Below are 17,488 nucleotides of genomic sequence, written 5' to 3'. Positions count from 1 at the left end.
CCGGCCCGACAATGACATGTGATCCTGGAAGTCCAGTTTGAGTGATAACCGCCACCCACAGAAGGTAGGTAGAAAAGTTAAATCGGCAAAACCACTGTTTTTCCTATGGTTTCCTGGCATTTCTAGGTTATTATAAGTTGAAATACAATCAACTCTTCAGCAGCACCAACTGCCTACGATTGCCTACGATTGCCCAGCTCGCCACAGTATCACCGCACTGTTCTGGCCAAAGCATGCACTTCCAGGGCATTTTTGCTACGGCCACGCCTGTGGTGATGAGTCTCTGTGTGATTGGGCCTTAAAGGATAAGTTCACCCAAAAATGAAAATTCAGTCATTACTCACCCTCATCTCCAGTGAAGGTCAGGGGAAGCTTTGCAGTCCATAAAACATTTCATGAGCCTCACAGAAAAAAGAGTTGCAGCATTCTCCTCGACAAAAGAAGTACCTGTAAAACGTAACTTGGATTACGCCAGACAAGCTGTTTTTGTTGTCCCCGTCCACTTCAGTTGTTTTGGAGAATGCTGTCATGCTATTTTGCTGTGAAGCTCCAGAACCGTTTTTCTGGAGCACAGAACTTCTCTTCCCTACTTTCGTCGGCATGACGGCGAGTTGATGATGATCAAATTTTCATTTTTCGGCAACCGTTCCTTTAATCTGTCTTGGATTATTTTCATATTAAACTTTGATGGAATTATGTGCAGGATCCTCCTTCACAAACCTATTTTTAATAACACTTTGGTGCACGGAACATCCTCAGATGCCAGGGTTAGACTTAATAAGACATGTTTGATGAGCTAAAAAAACGCTCTGAGTATCTCATTACTTGAAAAGGTGGAATTTTGAAAGTGTATTGGTTTGCACAGCACAGAGAGGAAAACTGCGTTGAGGGGCCCCCGGGGCTTAATCCACCCACCACTATTAGCTGCCTGCTGTAAAGTGCCTTCAACCAGGTAACACTTTACGTCCTGGCATGACTGAACCAATACTGATCTGTATATCAACTTGTGTTTATTTTTAGGCAGTGTGCATCCTGTTCTATGAAATGTGTGCTCAGACAGATACTCACAAACATACATTCACACATGTCACAAACAAATCGCACACAAACACCTGTCTGTGCAGAAAGACACATGAACACTTCCTCTCTCTGTGACTGGCCTCATCGGACACTGCTATCGAGCTGTCTGTATGGTTACTGGTAAGATCAGGGTGATGTCGATGTGTTTGCCACCTATGCAAGGAGAAATATGCTACACAGGTTTGTGCAAACAAACTCAAACATGGAGTCAAGCGTTGATCATCCCTTGAGAACTCATCACCTCATCATTAGTCCTGCTGTTAAAACAAAACTGAAAGTCCAATTAATATTATTAATTACATAGCAAAAATCAACAAACCCTAACACTGAATGATTAATGATTAAGATGTTGAAGCCAGCTGAAATATTTCACAGCGGCTCACTCAGAGATTTTAAATTTCTATGGCATGTTGAAGACGGTTAGAGGCACATCATTATTCACTCACAGGCTTTAAACCTGCAGTGATTTATTTTTTGGACTCTTGAGGGTAACAAAAGAAGTTCTGAACATAATAGTGACATATCATTCACTTTAAAGTTAAATGACAAATTAGTTAGCAAGTGGCTTATTTACATATCCAGCAGATATGTAGCAACATTAGCATACTTTGGATTCGTCCAATGAATTTACCAATATTCACTCTCCATTTAGCACCATTGTTGGTTTCCACCAGAGAAAAATCCGAATGACTTTAGCTGCTAAATGCTCACTCTTCTTCTTTGGTGTAAAAGATTGTCTAGTTGCAAACCTTGTCTCACTGCTCTACGCAGGCTTTGTGGCTCTTTATACTACTTGGACTGACTTCCTCCTTTGCAGCCATAATAATTCCTGACTAGAAAAACAAAAAAATTGAGCTGAAATCTGAGGAGAAGTGCACAGTAATGTGCTCCTTCACACAAGTCATTTGATCCATCGTCATTACAAGTATATCGATCATCGATCACAACTGCCTAAAATTAACTACATTTTTAGCTAGTAGCAGGGGTCTACTTCTTTAGCCACATTTTTATTAGTTTCTCCACACATCCACCCACTTATCTCACAGTGAAGCACACCTGGGCTGTCTGAGACTTTGAGAAGCACAACAAGCATAAAACCAATCAATTCACAGGTTTATGGCTCAAAGACAAAGAAGGGATACTTTGTGAAAACCATTCCTAAATATTTTGCACACATTGCTGTGCTTTTAAATGTAAGGTACAGCACTGTGAAAAGTGATAATTTAAAATTTAAAGATCGGGATGAAAGAAAATCTCCATAAGTGATTGATTTTCACATCAGAGCCGCAGAGTCCACGCCACCTTGTTTTTCTGTTTCTGCGTAGACAAAACAGTCTCAGTTAATTGTTCTCTTCACCTTGCGTCACCATGACATGGCAAGAAAGTGTCAAATAACAGTCATTAAAGGATATTCAGTGAGGGTTCGATGACTAAGTGTGTGTGTGTGTGTGTGTGTGTGTGTGTGTGTGTGTGTGCTTGTACGTGCGTGCGAGTGCTCGGTGTGTGGTGGAGTTATTGACATCAGTCTGTGGTGGTGCCAATTCTCCGACCTGTGTGCACACGGAATGTCTCGATGGTGTCATGAAGTCATAAAGGCACCCATGAAGTCATCATCACATATTGTGATCTAAATTTAGATGTCAGCCCATCACAGGGCTATGTGTCAGTGTGTTGAGAGAGAGAGAGAGAGAGAGTGTGTGTGTGTGTGTTTGTCTTAAAGTGTAGTTGTTTTGATGTTGGCATTAATTCTTATATTAAGACTTGGTTTGGTGAAGCAGTTATCATTAATGTTGCTGGCGTTGGTCCTGTAAGTCTATGAACATGTGCTTCCTTGTAGGTTTATGAGACATGAATGTGTGGGTGCGTGTATGTGCGTGTGCGTTTGTCTGTGTGTGTTTGTTTTCCATAAAATCCGATGTCACCGTATTGTTTATGGCAGCCGTGTAATCCCCGCCGTTTCCACAGGTCCATCAGGATATCAGTCTCATATTCAAATAGCGGCTGGTGTTTATATTTATGTGTGTGCGTGTGTGGTTGTAAGCTTTCGCAAAGATGTAGGCATGTGTGTGTTTTCGTGGATGTATGCAGGGTTAAGTAACTATAAACACAGGAGACGTGTCATTCATGATGGTGCGTGCATGTGTGTTTGTGTGTGTCTCCTTAGCCTGTGCATGCTACTTAAGAAATTAACATATTTTGAAAGGGAAGAAGATGTCGTTCCTTAATGAGAGAGGGCATATGCATCTCACTATGGCGTCATTAGCATAATTACCCAGCATCCTTTGTGATCATGACACGCACACGTGGGTGTGCGTATGTGTGTGTGTTTGTAAGGTTTTACTGGGGAGATTATTTTTCTGCCTTTTTATTGTCATTAGCAGTCCACCCCCACGCTCTCTGTGTCTCACCCTTCTCACACTTGTGTTTTCTCCATTAATAACTCCTTTTTTTTCCCCGTCACCTCCACCTGATAATTACGTGTCCGTGTAACTGTAAATTAAGAAAATATCTTTGTCCCTTACCTCTAAAATCAGCATTTTTTTCAGTGGAAGCCTGGTGTCAAGCTGTTGTTCAAATCCTTTCTTTTTAGCTTCTCGCTCTTCTGAAAGAGCTGATGAGGCAGAAAACAATATGATTCTCCTCTTCCAGCCTTCACGGCGAGTGTGGTCACCACTTCTTGTTCCCCTGCCAGAGGTTTCAGACCGTCGCGGCACCGTGCACTGGGAGTAAACACTGCGGTAATGTGTGTATGTGTGGGTAACAATAGCATTCCTGTATGAAAAGCAGCAGTTATTGCAGCACATCAGAGTCTAATGCCAGGCCGTGGACACACTGAGGAGAGCGCATGCAGTAGGCTCATCATATTTTCAAATAATATACTTTTTGGGACAAGTTGATTTCTGAGGGATTCAGATTTCTTTCTCCACAAAATCGTCTCTCCATTTCCCATGAGATCATGTGCAGCATGAAGTGAGACATCAAACTTAGATGAGACCTGCTAGTGTTTTATATAACGGTACACAGACAAAGAAGAATAGAGTCTGAGCGATGGATAGTGCACATCTTTGGTTTTAACAGCTACTTTGCTGGGGAGGCTAAAGAGAGACACATTGGCAAATATATTATACCTGGCTTCATACAGTAGCCTTCATTCACTGACAAGCTGCAGTATAGCGATATTCAAGTGCTCACTGCAGATTTTTAGAGCTAATGTGTGAGTCCAATAACATGTTTATCAGCTCTGTTGGCGTTGTTGTTTTCTTTGTGAATTCCACCCTTCACAGTGAAAAGAGCTCATCTAAAAATGCTGATATATGAGTAATGTGTTTTCATGTGATGTGTATCCATTTTTGAAAATCATTGCCTGCTTGTACAGCCTAATTTTCGCGTTTGCTCTGGAAAGTACGTCTGTTTGAAAAAGCTAAAACAGTAATTGTCAGAGTGAGTTGTGTGGCAGCTATTTCTGGGTTGCAATTTATTGTCTACTGTAGACCCAACATGCCTGGACATGTGTCTCATTAACTGGCAATGGTTTCACATAAAAAATGACTTGGAAATACAACAACATCGAAATGTGGATGTGGATAGTGACAGTTTATAGGTACAGGTTAGTAATATACAGACAACTGAGAGGAAACCTACAAAAGGTCAAGTAATTTTAGCACAATGGCTAGCCAGTGAGATAGCTACACTGTTTCATGTTATGCAACCAATTAATCACCGTAACAATACAACTGTCACAGTTGTGAGTTACACTTCGACAGGTCACAAACATGTTCATACATGAGGACTTCACAGGCCTTGGGGCTCTATCATAAGCTTGGCGCAAGTGTCGTTGCCTGTTTCAGACTGACGATGCTGTCATTGTCTCGCCTACCGCCCACGTTGTGTGTGTGTGTGCCTACCTGTGTGCCCCTTGTCCAGTTGATCTTAAATTCAGGTGTAGTCAGGCGCCCTGATGACGAATTGCTTTCTTGAGGCAGCAGAAAGTGACTGCGCCATTGACCAACAAAAAGCTGATGTAAAGTCAGTCTCTTTCCTGCTATTTAAAGAGTGCTTTAGATGCACCTACACAGGTGGGTTCATACTATTCACACACTCTGATTATCCACCATTTAACTAGCAGAATGGATTTGGACACGCCCTAATTGCACTAGCTCTCTGTGCTTTAGACCATGCACTGTAGATTGACTAACTAGAGCCCCTTGTCTTGTGAAACCTTATTTTTTACCTATATTTGAGTCGAGAGCTGGGCTTAAATGGTACACCATTTGCCTAATCAATCAAAACGAGTGCATTGCCCGTAGGAAGTATGTATTTCTATAGAAAAGTGGGAGGTTAAGTAGCGTTTTCATGGATGGCCAATGAGGCCGTGTTTGAAGGTGGGACGTCAGGGATATAATTGGCCGTTTTTGACTACTTTTGATTTTACCATTGTATTTCACCGTAAAAACTATTTACCTTGCCTTGTTTGGTGTCATAATTTTCAGCACAACCTCACATGTGTGACTGTACTGTTATTGTTTCATTTTGACATACTGTATTAACACAATGGACCTAAAATCACAAAAAAACATAAAATCAGAGTAGGAAAAAGTTTGATTTTTTACTGTGAAAACCACAAATATGTTTAACGAACCATTTTTATTACTTATAATGCAATTATAAATTGTTGTTTACTAAATTTGTGCATACGTTTTTGAAATTTACAAAGTTATATATGTAACTATTTACATTTGAATGCAGGCGATGCCTCAGGCTCAGGGCTCCCTCAGCTCTCCTGCCTGCTCCACATTCAGCAGTCTCCCCGTTGTTTTGACTCACAACACAAAAAAACGACTCCACTACATACTAAACACACCAAACACTACATAACATAACACACTAACTATTCCCCCTGTTCCTCAGCAACTAAATCACGTGTTTTGCCATATAATTTTGTGATTGGTTGGTGTGGTGCCTTTTTTCCACCAATAGGAACGTGTTTTTTTGCAAACACTTCCTGCTTTCATGACAAAAGGCCGTTTTTTACCGTTTCTTCCTGCAGCAGACACAAAGCAAACGTGACTGCAATGTTCACGAAAAAACGTGGCGGACATTATCTATCGTAAATCCGGTTTTGGGCGCGCCGGCGCGTCCATCAACTCAGGAGGTGGGGCGTGGGGGTGGGCTAGCAGCTAGCTATACACGAACATCCACAGATTCCGATTCCAGTTTGTTGTCCTCGCGTATCTGGATCTACTCAGACCGGCCTCGTTCAGTCTCATCAATCCACAACAGTCAGTTTAGATGCACAGAACGGGATCGAACCGCAGGGAAAATCCTGGTCCAGCTCGTACTGATGCAGGTATAATTCTTAAGGTGTGTAGTGGGGATGAGCTCTGCAGTGATTGGCACTGGTGCGCACGTGGCTGTGGTGGCTATGGTTGACAATGCTAGCGGAATTTGTAAAGCATTTATGAAATAATTTATTAACGGTATCATTGTAGTCCAACAAATCCGACGTTGCACACCCTTAAACCACGCAGCAGCCATGCTGAAAATCTCAGGTCAGTCTGATCCTGATCTGCAGAGATATTTGAGGCACACACACACACACACACACACACACACAGACAAAGATTTCTTGCTTTTATAGAGAGATGTTTGTAATCACTTTGTTGAGCTGCTCAGTTTTTCAGTCGTGCCATCCCAGATGTAAACCAACTGTGAAGACGTTGGTTAAAGGACAGCTGTTTTGAAGCCCAAAGTTTGGCAGTATGGCAACCATCATCTTGTTTCTGTAGCCAAAACTGACATATTTGCACAGGACGGTTGAGGGAGGATACCGGGATTGGATCTCGTTTGGCGTAGCCAAACGTATCTGCACAGCGCTATGTCAGGGGAAGAAGAAGATGAGAATGAAAAGATGTGGCTTGTTTGTAATAATTTGTAATTCTAAATCCCTTCAAAATAAGAGGTAGGAGCTGCTAGCTTGTTAAGGGTCTCACTGTCTCACTGCAACCAGATTAGGGTTAGAAATACTTGCCATATTCAGTGTGTAGGTTGCTAGCTCAAATCTTGTTGTTGTTGTTTCCTGTAGCGAAAGGATTTTGAAAATGGTAATGTGCTAATAGCGGTAGGAGGAGAATGAAAATGAAAAAACTGAAATAGTCTCCACAGAGCAGGCTTTATTCCAACAGTGTACATACTGTGAGTCAGATGATTGGATCTGACTGAGAACCTGTAGCCACGTTATAGCAACTTAAAGTGAAACTCTCGCCAAAATGCAACCTAGGCTTTTTTTGTGAATGTATATGAGTCAGACCTTCGTGTAAAAGCATAATTACGAAGAAAGAGGCACTTTTAAGATTTACCATATTTTCGTGTCAAACTAATTTTCAATGGGAGTGCTTGGGGCAAATTAGCGATAGCATCAATATCGCTATTTTTAAAACACTAAGAAGGCTCGACACAACATGAAACTTTGCTCGTAGTATCACCAGGTTCTCTACACATGAACACGAGCATTGAGAACATTGTTTGTGTACACAGAGTTTACTAAAAAAAAGTTTCTGAACAATTCACCTTAGCAGTAGCTTGTTCCACTCCCAGCCATCATGGCAGCCGAGAAGTATCGATCTCAGAATGTGACTTAACATGGAGGACAGTTAAGGTGGAACACTACTGTCTTCCGGCAACAACACAATGCGTTGTTGATATCTCACGTGCCTTTTCCGCCTTTTTCAACTTCAAGGTCAATATTATTTTTCGCTAACGACAAAACATTGAATTATCTGTGCATTTATATGGAACTAAGCTTTAGGAGCAATCCACCTTAACTGTCCTCCATGTTACGTCACATTCGGAAATCGACACTTCTCACTGGCAGGACGGCAGCGAGCGGAGGAAACATCTGCTAACGTGAGTTGTCCAAAAGCTTTCTTTTTAGTAAACTCTGTGTACACAAACAATGTTCTCAATGCTCGTGTTCATGTGTAGAGACCCTGGTGATACTACGAGCACAGTTTCATGTTGTGTCGAGCCTTCTTAGTTTTTTAAAAATAGCGCCCATGCCCCATGCACTGAGGAAATGAGCTTGACCCGAAAATGAAAATACGGTAAATCTTAAAAGTGCCTCTTTCATCGTAATTATGCTTTTACACAAAGGTTTGACTCATATACATTCACAAAAAAAGCCTAGGTTGCATTTTGGCGAGAGTTTCACTTTAACATTTAGGTAGCCACACCTTCAATATCATATCTTACTCTAAATGGGTCCATGATTTAAAAAGTTAACATTGTGAGACCATAACCTCATCAGGAAACTGTTGACTGAGATAATGAATCAAGTGAGAAGTAGGGTCACCCCCATGCTGGCCCAGAGAAAGTATGCACGTTTCAGGCACTTTAGCAGTGGCCTTACTTTTGAAACTTAAAAACTCCATCCATACTTTATACAATCAGTGGGCCATCCACAGGTGAAAATGGACTGACTTCTTGAGTGAAAGAACAAAGTGGAAACATCACGCATTACAGTATTTCACAATTTACCTGTATTTGAGTGGACATTTGGAACAGGGTGGGAAAAACTGGGTGTGGACAGAGAACAAGCAACTGTGTCCACACCCTCACTAACTACTATCAGTGTGCCCTTGAGCAAGGTTGTCTCTCACATCCGTCTGTCCTCCCTCCTCCTTTTATTCCTCTATTTCCCACCCCTCCTTCTTCCTTCCACCCAATCCTCTGGCCTCCCTGTGGCTCATCAATATATCAACCACCCTGATTCTCTCTTTATCTCACTCTCGGAGGCACTGCTGCGTACATTAAATATTTAGAGACAGACGGTCTAGTGCAACAGCCCGGCAACCTCTCCACTGTGTGTGTGTGTGTGTGAGAGAGAGAGAGAGAGAGAGAGAGAGAGAGAGAGGCAGGCAGTTTAAGCACGCTCTCTTTCTCTTTCTCTCTGCCACTCCAGGGAGGGGAGTCTCCGGAAGAGCCCGACGGGTAGGAGAGCCCCACTCTTCCCGTGGGTATCACTGAGCGCGTGTCGGGGGTCATCACAGGGTGAACAGTGTGGTCTGAATGTCAAAACGCTGTGGAAGTCGATGTGGTGAGTGCAGAGGAAGACAGGAAAAGGCCACATGGAAAAATAAGAGGAGGAGGAGATGTGTGGTGTCAGTGTGGGAGGAAATCGTCAAATTAGGTTAAGCACATTTTTTCTTTTTGTCTTTGTGGATGTTTGTGTTGGTTGGATTCTGTTTGATTGGTTTATGATGTAACAAAGAGAGCAACACGCAGCCAGGCAGATATACAGACATCCTTGTTTGCCCTGTTGATTTTTTTTTACAACACTCAATACTTCCTTCCAGCCCTCAGTGTGTTTCTATGTGTGTGTGTGTGAGTCCCTACCTTTTGTGTAAACTCATTCTTTACCTCCCACACTTGAAGTCGTGAGCAGACAAACCGGCATGACAGTGAGAAAAGGAACGAAATACGTCTCTGCCTTGTTGGAGAGCAAACAACAAATGAGCTTTTGTGTGAGTGCACTGCGCAGAGGCAGATCCAGTGAAAACAGCTATTAACATCTCTTAATAATCACTTTAACTCCTCAGAAACAACTCTCCTCTTTAATAAGGATCACTGGCTAACTGCAAGTGTTAAATCCAACCATGGCACCATTATACTGTCACACAGTGTAGCATAGGCATACACTATCCCAATGCATCACAGGGAGCTCGGGTTGGAGCTTTTTTTTATGGTGGGAAACCCGTAGTTTTACTTTTAACAATGGCTGTTTTAGAGTCAAAATACAATTGGACACTCCCCCGCTCCAAAATCTTACAAACATCCACAACCACCCACTCCCACAGCTTCAGTGCTGACAACCAAAATGGATGGATCTCACTTTGAACAAAATCTGTCAGTATTATGGTAGCAGAGAAGGCGAAGAAACAGAGAGGACACATACTAGAGAAGCACATACTTGAGAATGTGGTTCATTTGTGTGTGTGTGTATGTGTGTGTGTGTGTGTGTGTGTGTGTGTGTGTGTGAGAGAGAGAGAGAGAGAGAGAGAGAGAGAGAGAGTGAGTAAAACAACATTCCATTCATTCCTGAAGCACTAAACCGGCAGTACCAGAGAGCCCGTTACAGCCACACACACGGACACACATACACACACACGTCCATGGACACACAGCTGAGACTCTTTATCAAACTGTGCCTGCAGAGCTAGCTGGTGGATGTGACGCAAAGTGGTGGTCATAGTTTGTGGTGCTCAGGGGAGTAAAGAGGAAGTTACAGTGATAAATCAGACCAAAGGCGAATATTTGCAAAACATGTTTCCATGTTGTTTCATCTTAAATCTGAACAGAATGCAAAGCAAATAGAGACAATCAAATGGTTACTCTGATTTAAAGCACTTTTTGGTCGCTGTCCAACCCAATGGAAGATGACTCACACATTTCTGGTTTCCTTCCCATCACTGATTGTCATTCTGGGAGTTGCAGATCCCACTGATTAATAAGATTGGAAACTACTTTGTAAACATGTTTGTCACTGAAAAAGCTAAGCATCTCTCTCATTAGGGAATTGCCCAAAGCTGATTTGATCACATGCAGAAATCAAAATAGTGCTGCATAAGCCATCCAATAAAAAGAGCAAATCAATTATAATACTGAAAAGCTGCAATGTTAATTTTTAGCCATGCTAGCGATGTGGTTGTTGGATTATAAAGTCCACTGGACATTTTAGTCCTTCCAACAGTTTAGTCATGTCATGGCATCTTCTGTAACCGCTTTATCCCTTTTTCAAGGGGTTGTGGGGTTTGTTTGCTCGAGCCATTCCCAGCTGTCTCCGGGCAAAGACAGGGTACACCAATGGACAAGTCGCCAGCTCATCGCAGGGCCCTCAGGAGCAATTTGGGGTTCCGATCACTAGCCGACCTGCTCTACCCGCTGTGCTACAGCCGCCCCCTCCAACAGTTCATGCCTGTGTCCAAGAAGCATTCATCCACAGCCATCTAAAAGGCTTTCTCTACAGCCTCTGGAGCTCTGCTGATGGCTTTCCTCTTGCATGCACCAGTGATGCCTAGGAGGTTGTATGCTTTGCACAATGATTTCCCCGCAAAGCCCCTACCTCCTACGTCAGTGGGCAAACACCTTACATGCCACCCTCATCTGTAGCACCCCTCCCCCAGCTCTGCATATCTATCCCTCTTCCTTTCGTTGGCCTCCTCAATCTGCTCCTCCCAGGGCACTGTGAGCTCCAGCGTGATCGACTGTTTTGATTTTTCAGCACAGCGCAGCACAGTGTCCAATGGCCCCCAAAACAGCTTTGGTGATTTTGAGTTGAGTTCCCAGGTCCACCTTCACATTAAGAGCTGCTCCAAGAATGCCTGCCTGGTCTTTTGGGCCCTGAATTGGAGGTTGTCCCGCTCTCATGAATGTGATTTGGTGCCTGGGTGGTTGGTGGCACTACAGATGGAATCGGCAATTACTTTCAGCACTTGGTGGTGTCGCCAACAGTAGCGACCCTACCCCTAGTGCTTTAGGGTAAGCACTGAGGAGCGCTCCAGTGTTCCTCTTCCTTGGCACAATGGACATGATGGTACCTTGCTCCAACAGAAGGGATTAGATGGGCTGGGAAGATCATCATACACAGACTGGGAAAGGAATTTGATACAGAATAGTTCTGCCTTCCAGACCTTTGACCACGTGACCTTGAGATACATTGCATGCTCATCCTCAATTTCATTGTACTCTCCTGCACAATGACAATAAAGACTATTCTATTCTATTCTATTCTATGCTCCCACCTTGTCCATGCCCCCTGTTGTTTCATTCCCACCATCTGGCACACTCACAGCTCTTGACCCCAGCTCTCACTTCCTTCTGGACCAGGTCCTGCCTCTCTTTGCCATATGCCTTGTTGTAGTTGGTTGCTGCCCCAGTCCTGCTCGACCAACTACCACAGATCCCACCAGCATTCTGTGACACAGCCAAGCTTTTCCTTACAGTACCCTCTACTTCCTTCAAGTCCTCACCTCAATTCCCGCCTGGGAGACTTTTGGATCCTAGGACTCCCTGTATTGCAGCACCTCCCTCGCTCTGACAACCTTGAACTCCTCACTAAGGCTGTTAAAGGGGAGAGTCAGTTTGTTACTGTTGCCATAAAGGGCTGCTGCTCAGGCTTCTTGGCAATCTCAACCACCTTCGGAGGTGACAGCTTATCCTCCTCTCAAATCCCTCGACTGAAGACAGTGGGAATTCATACACCAGCAGTGGCCACAATATCCTGGGTAGGATATCCCCAGTAGTCCAGTTTCGACGACAACCGTCAGCCCTCGCTCAAGTTGTTGGTAAGTTGCCTGATGGAGGCTGCATCCATTCCGAGACTCTTTATTGTTTTTTCTAAAACTGATGGGATCTGAGTACCTGCAAGAGGAAAGTGGAGCTGGTCAATAACCTTCCTTCTCTTCAGTACTATGGACCTGGATTTCTACTAGTTTGAAGCACATTAAAGCCCAATGACTACCCTCTACAAGCCCTGAAGGATCCATCTGCTTCCTGGGACCTTCCTGGTTACTGTCAGGTCATCCCGAAAAGCTCTGATGGGGGGCTGCCAGACTTCAGACTTGGTTACTGGTCCAAGATCAAACCGTAGTACTCCCAGGTCATCTTTTCCTTCTCATGCCTCTTGGATTAGCTGTGTTACCACCACTTGCCACATGTTCTAGGCAACCTGGGACCCCTGGAATTCTGCCTTTCTGCACAGAGGTGTTGATGTACTGGCTCTTGAGGAGGTCCTCTGTCAGGCGTATGGAAACGATACTGAAAAATATCTTCCACTCGACACTGAGCAGGGAGATGGTCCTAAACTGCTCGACGTTGGTTAAGTTGTCCTCCTTTGGAACCCACACATCTTATGCCTCAATGACCTTACGAGTTCATAGCAGCACAGTGCCTAAGTACAACTTCACAGAGTCACTAGTGTGTTCGACAGCCAGTATTTTCCTCAACACAGTAGTTAACGGTGAATGAACAGTCAATTGGGATTTCAGACACTTATCATTTTGCATCATCACTTACAGGTGTAGACAACAGTATTTTTTACATCTCTCTATAAAAGCAAGGAATCTCTGTCTGTGTGTGTGTGTGTGTGTGTGTGTGTGTGTGTGTGTGTGTGTGTGTTTGCCTCAAATATCTCTGCGGATCAGGATCAGACTGACCCGAGAGTTTCCACATGGCTGCTGCGTGGTTCAAGGTTCCGACTCCACGACACACCTTAAGAAACAAGCGGATTTATACCTGCAGCGGCACTAGCTGGACAGTGATTTTGCCTGCGGTACGGTCCCGTTTCTGTTCTGTGCATCTAAACTGACTGTTACTGTTAGACACACAGACAACAAAGTGGAATCAGAATCTGTGGATGTTCGTGTGTAGCTAGCTGCTAGCCCATCCACACGGCCCACCTCCCGAGTTGACGGACCGGACGCAATGGCACATCCAAAACCAGACTTAGGGTAAATAATGTCCGCCATGTTTTTAGCAAACATTGCCGTCACATTTGCTTTGTGTCTGGTGCAGGAAGAAATGGTAAAAACTGGCTTTTGTCACGAAAGTGCCCGCAAGCAGCAAGTTTGGTTGTTGAGGAACATGGGAAGTTGTGTGAGGGACGCTGGCGGTGATACAGACAGCGACAGAGATGGCAAGTTTTGAGAGTTGAGAGATTTGTGACATATAGCGTGTTTGGAGTGTATAGTTAGTATGTTATATAGTGTTTAGTGTAGTGTGTTTAGTGTGTAGTGTAGTCGTTTTTTTGTGTTGTGAGTCAAAACAATGAGGAGATTGCTGAATGTGGAGCAGGCAGTGCAGCTCTTCATTGAGCTGAGGAGCCTGAGGCATTGCCTGCATTTAAATGTAAATAGTTACAAATAACTTTGTAAATTTCAAAAACTTATGCACAAATTTAGCAAACAACAATTTATATTTGCATTATAACTAATGCAATTGGTTCATTAAACATATTTGTGGTTTTCACAGTAAAAAATCAACTGAATAAACTGATTTTATGTTATTTTGTGATTTTAGGTTCATAGTGTAGGTTCAATATGTCAAAATGAAAAAATAACTGTACAGTCACACGTGAGGTTGTGCTGAAAATAATGACACCAAACAAGGCAAGGTAAATAGTTTTTAAGGTGTAATATAATGGTATAATCAAAAGTAAAGGCAATGCACTAGTCTATAAAATGTGCAGCTTTGCATTATGGAATTGTACAAATTACTGACACAATTGACATTTTCATTTAATTAGTACAATGTTTGAGGGAACAGTATAGTATATACATTTCAGACAAAGTAGTGAATGTATTGTTTGGTAACCGTTCTATTGCATATGACAACTGTAATGTCAAAATTACAACTGACATGGATTTTCAAGTTGGTCATAATACAATCGTGCTAACCTTTGAATTGTCACAAAAGAGAACAAAAAGAAAATGTTTCCAGAAAGTAGTTTGGAAGGAATAAACTAGACTTTGCAAAGCTTAGCTTCATCAGAAGTTGGCAGGATCTTCAATAATAACAATAATAATAATAATAATAAGAAGAAGAAGAAGAAGAAGAAGAAGAAGAAGAAGAAGGAGAAGAAGAAGAAGAAGAAGAAGAAGAAATATTTGTTATACCCTCACTGTGCAACATTTGTGATATGGGAATATCCAGAAAGATGGCGGTACTGGAAACAGCTTCTTCCATCTTTTTTCTCTCAGAGCAGGAACAGCTAATTGATGATGATAGTAAGATACCTGGTCACTACCTCTGGATTATTGGGAAAATTTGTTTCCATCTACCATGAAGCTCATTCATTATTTTCAAAAAAAAAAAGGGGAAAAGGGAATATAAACTTAGTTTGTTTACTCAAAATGTTGCCATTTTGTCAACCGTTTCTAATGTGATACTTAAAAATGTGCATACAAGTACATTGTTGGAAAAATGGCTACTGTTGCCTATGCATTCTGGTGTCTCTACTATTTAGCAAAAATGAATTTGTTAAGAAGTAGGCCCACTGTAAGCACCTGTCTCTATCATTTTTAAGATTATAAAGATTAAGAGTGAATTGCCGTTCAAGAATACCAACAGTGATAAATTTTCCCTGGACTGACCATCAAAATGACCACCTTATCATTTTCAGACAGCTAGATTCAGCAGTAAGTTTATTAGTAACCAAATGACTGACAGCTGATGGTTAATTGAAGTTAATTCAAAATTCGGTCATATCCTTTTAATCATTTAAACACTTTTTAAAGCTTAAAACTTAAAAGCTCTGAATCTGGTCCTCAAGGCTGTGAGTCACCCGTCAGTCTGTGAAGCTAACGTTAGCTTTAGTTACTAATTACAGAGCTGTGCGGGGTTGGAAGCCACATATGAAAACTTGTCAGAATAAACTCACCAGCAATTTGTCAGAAGCATGAGTGGATGACTAAGTTGCAGTTAATAATTTGCAGGGCTAGAACATCAAGTTATCTGACATTCTATAGGCTAATAGACATAACATGTGTCCCTCTGGTTGTGGTCAAATAGCTCAATGTTTGTTTCAGACTCAATCATAAAACTCATTGGTAGAAGAATGAACTATTGAATTTCAATTCAAAGTCTGTGATGCACTCTCTCAGCCAAAGATCACTCTCCTCTAAGGTGTGGTGCACTATCAGCATGTAAAAAGAAGCAGCAGCACGTTATTTGAGCCAGTATTTTGCCCAGGGCCAGTGGAGACATCTCCTTGCTCAACCCAGAACAACAACAAGTGAACCAAAGCCTTTTCTCCATCTACAAAGCAGAGAGAAAGCCAAGATGTTCTGAGAAAATCCTCATGGCTTCAGGTCAGGCAGAAAGGGGATGATGAAACAGTCAGAAACATTGTTGTAAAATGTTGCTTCGGCCACTGTTATTCTGTCCATGCCATTGTCATGTCCCTGTTATGCATTTTTGCTGATATATGTTTCTATGTTTGTGGTTTTAGCATTGGCCCGAACACAGTGGTGATGAAACAGTGCAATGCTAATATTTTCTCGGATGTTTGATTAATCAAGTTTTAGTTTTTGTACAAAAAACCCCCCTTCATTCCCCCTCATTCAGCTATAACTACTGGTGACCACTTAGTTCTTTTTCTGTTTACTTCAGACTAACCACTGATGCTGTTCCCTTCCTGTACTCCACAAGATGTTTCCCTGGAAAGAGCTCCAGGGCTCAGTGAGGACATTGTGGAAACAAGAATGTAATAGTTCACCAACAACACTGAATAACTTAAATCATCAAAAGATATCAACAAATGGGACGTTTACACAAATTACTGGAAGAGTTTAGTTCAGGTAACAGCTCATTTAACACTGTACCTTTCATAGCTTGATTGATTCAGCAGTGGTGTGACAAGTTACAGAACCTCAATTGTGGCATGGTGTTTGTGTGTTTTCATTCACCTGTTTTTTGTTCATTTTCAATATGTACATAAAAAATCCTTAGTGGAAATTCATTCAAAAAAGTCAAAAAATTACAAAAAAGTTATTTGCTTTAGCCGAGGCTGAAGATTTCATGTATCAATGAAGGCAAAAACAAAGTGCAATGGAAACAGCCAATAACTGAAGCAACTGCTCCACTGTAGAGATTAAAATGGAGGCCGACAAAACATCAGATCTATGTGGAGTGATGAGGAAACTGCAGCCTTACTCAAATGAGAACATACAAAAGGCATATTTCCCACTGCTTTTGTTCATTTGAGCTTTGAGAGGTGCTGCTTTTATCAGGACTGCATCCAAAAGTCCAGGCCTCACCGCTCTTGCAGACTCACAGACCTTGTGGACAGGTTCCTGGGAAATCTGTGACTGCTCAGGGCTGTCTGAACTCACAGTTCATCCACTGCACAAGGGCCCTGAGGCCACTTTTAGAGACTAAACTTGGAGTGCAGGTTTCACTGAACTATACAGATTTAATTGCCCTAATTAATTGCAATATGGACATGTTGTTGAAGTTGAAATGTGACTTGAAAAACTAGCAAATTCGACCTTGCCAACCCAACCAAGCATCAAGCAAGTGCAACAACACAAGGCATTTACTTAGCAAGGCAGCTAATATTACTTTCTATTCAACAGAATCAGAATCAGAATCAGTAATCCTTTAATGTCCGACAAACGGGGAAATTTGTTTGTCCCAGCAGCCAAAGGACAGAATATAAAAAAAAACAATAGCAAAAATAAACAATATAATTAAAAAGGTAAGAAATAGAAATTGATTATGAATAGACTTGTATATACAAGTCCAGCCCTGCGTCAGTCCGCAGTCTTTTATTTAGTGAATCTGTAGCCATTGACGGTCCAAAGCTCCTGTAATAGCAGTGTCAGCAGAGCTAACTTGTAGCTACTCTCCACAACAT

Source organism: Sparus aurata, chromosome 1 (genome assembly GCF_900880675.1).
Source record: "Sparus aurata chromosome 1, fSpaAur1.1, whole genome shotgun sequence".
Lineage (NCBI taxonomy): Eukaryota > Metazoa > Chordata > Actinopteri > Spariformes > Sparidae > Sparus > Sparus aurata.
The sequence above is the reverse complement of the archived record's forward strand: the minus strand, read 5'-3'. Positions refer to the sequence as shown.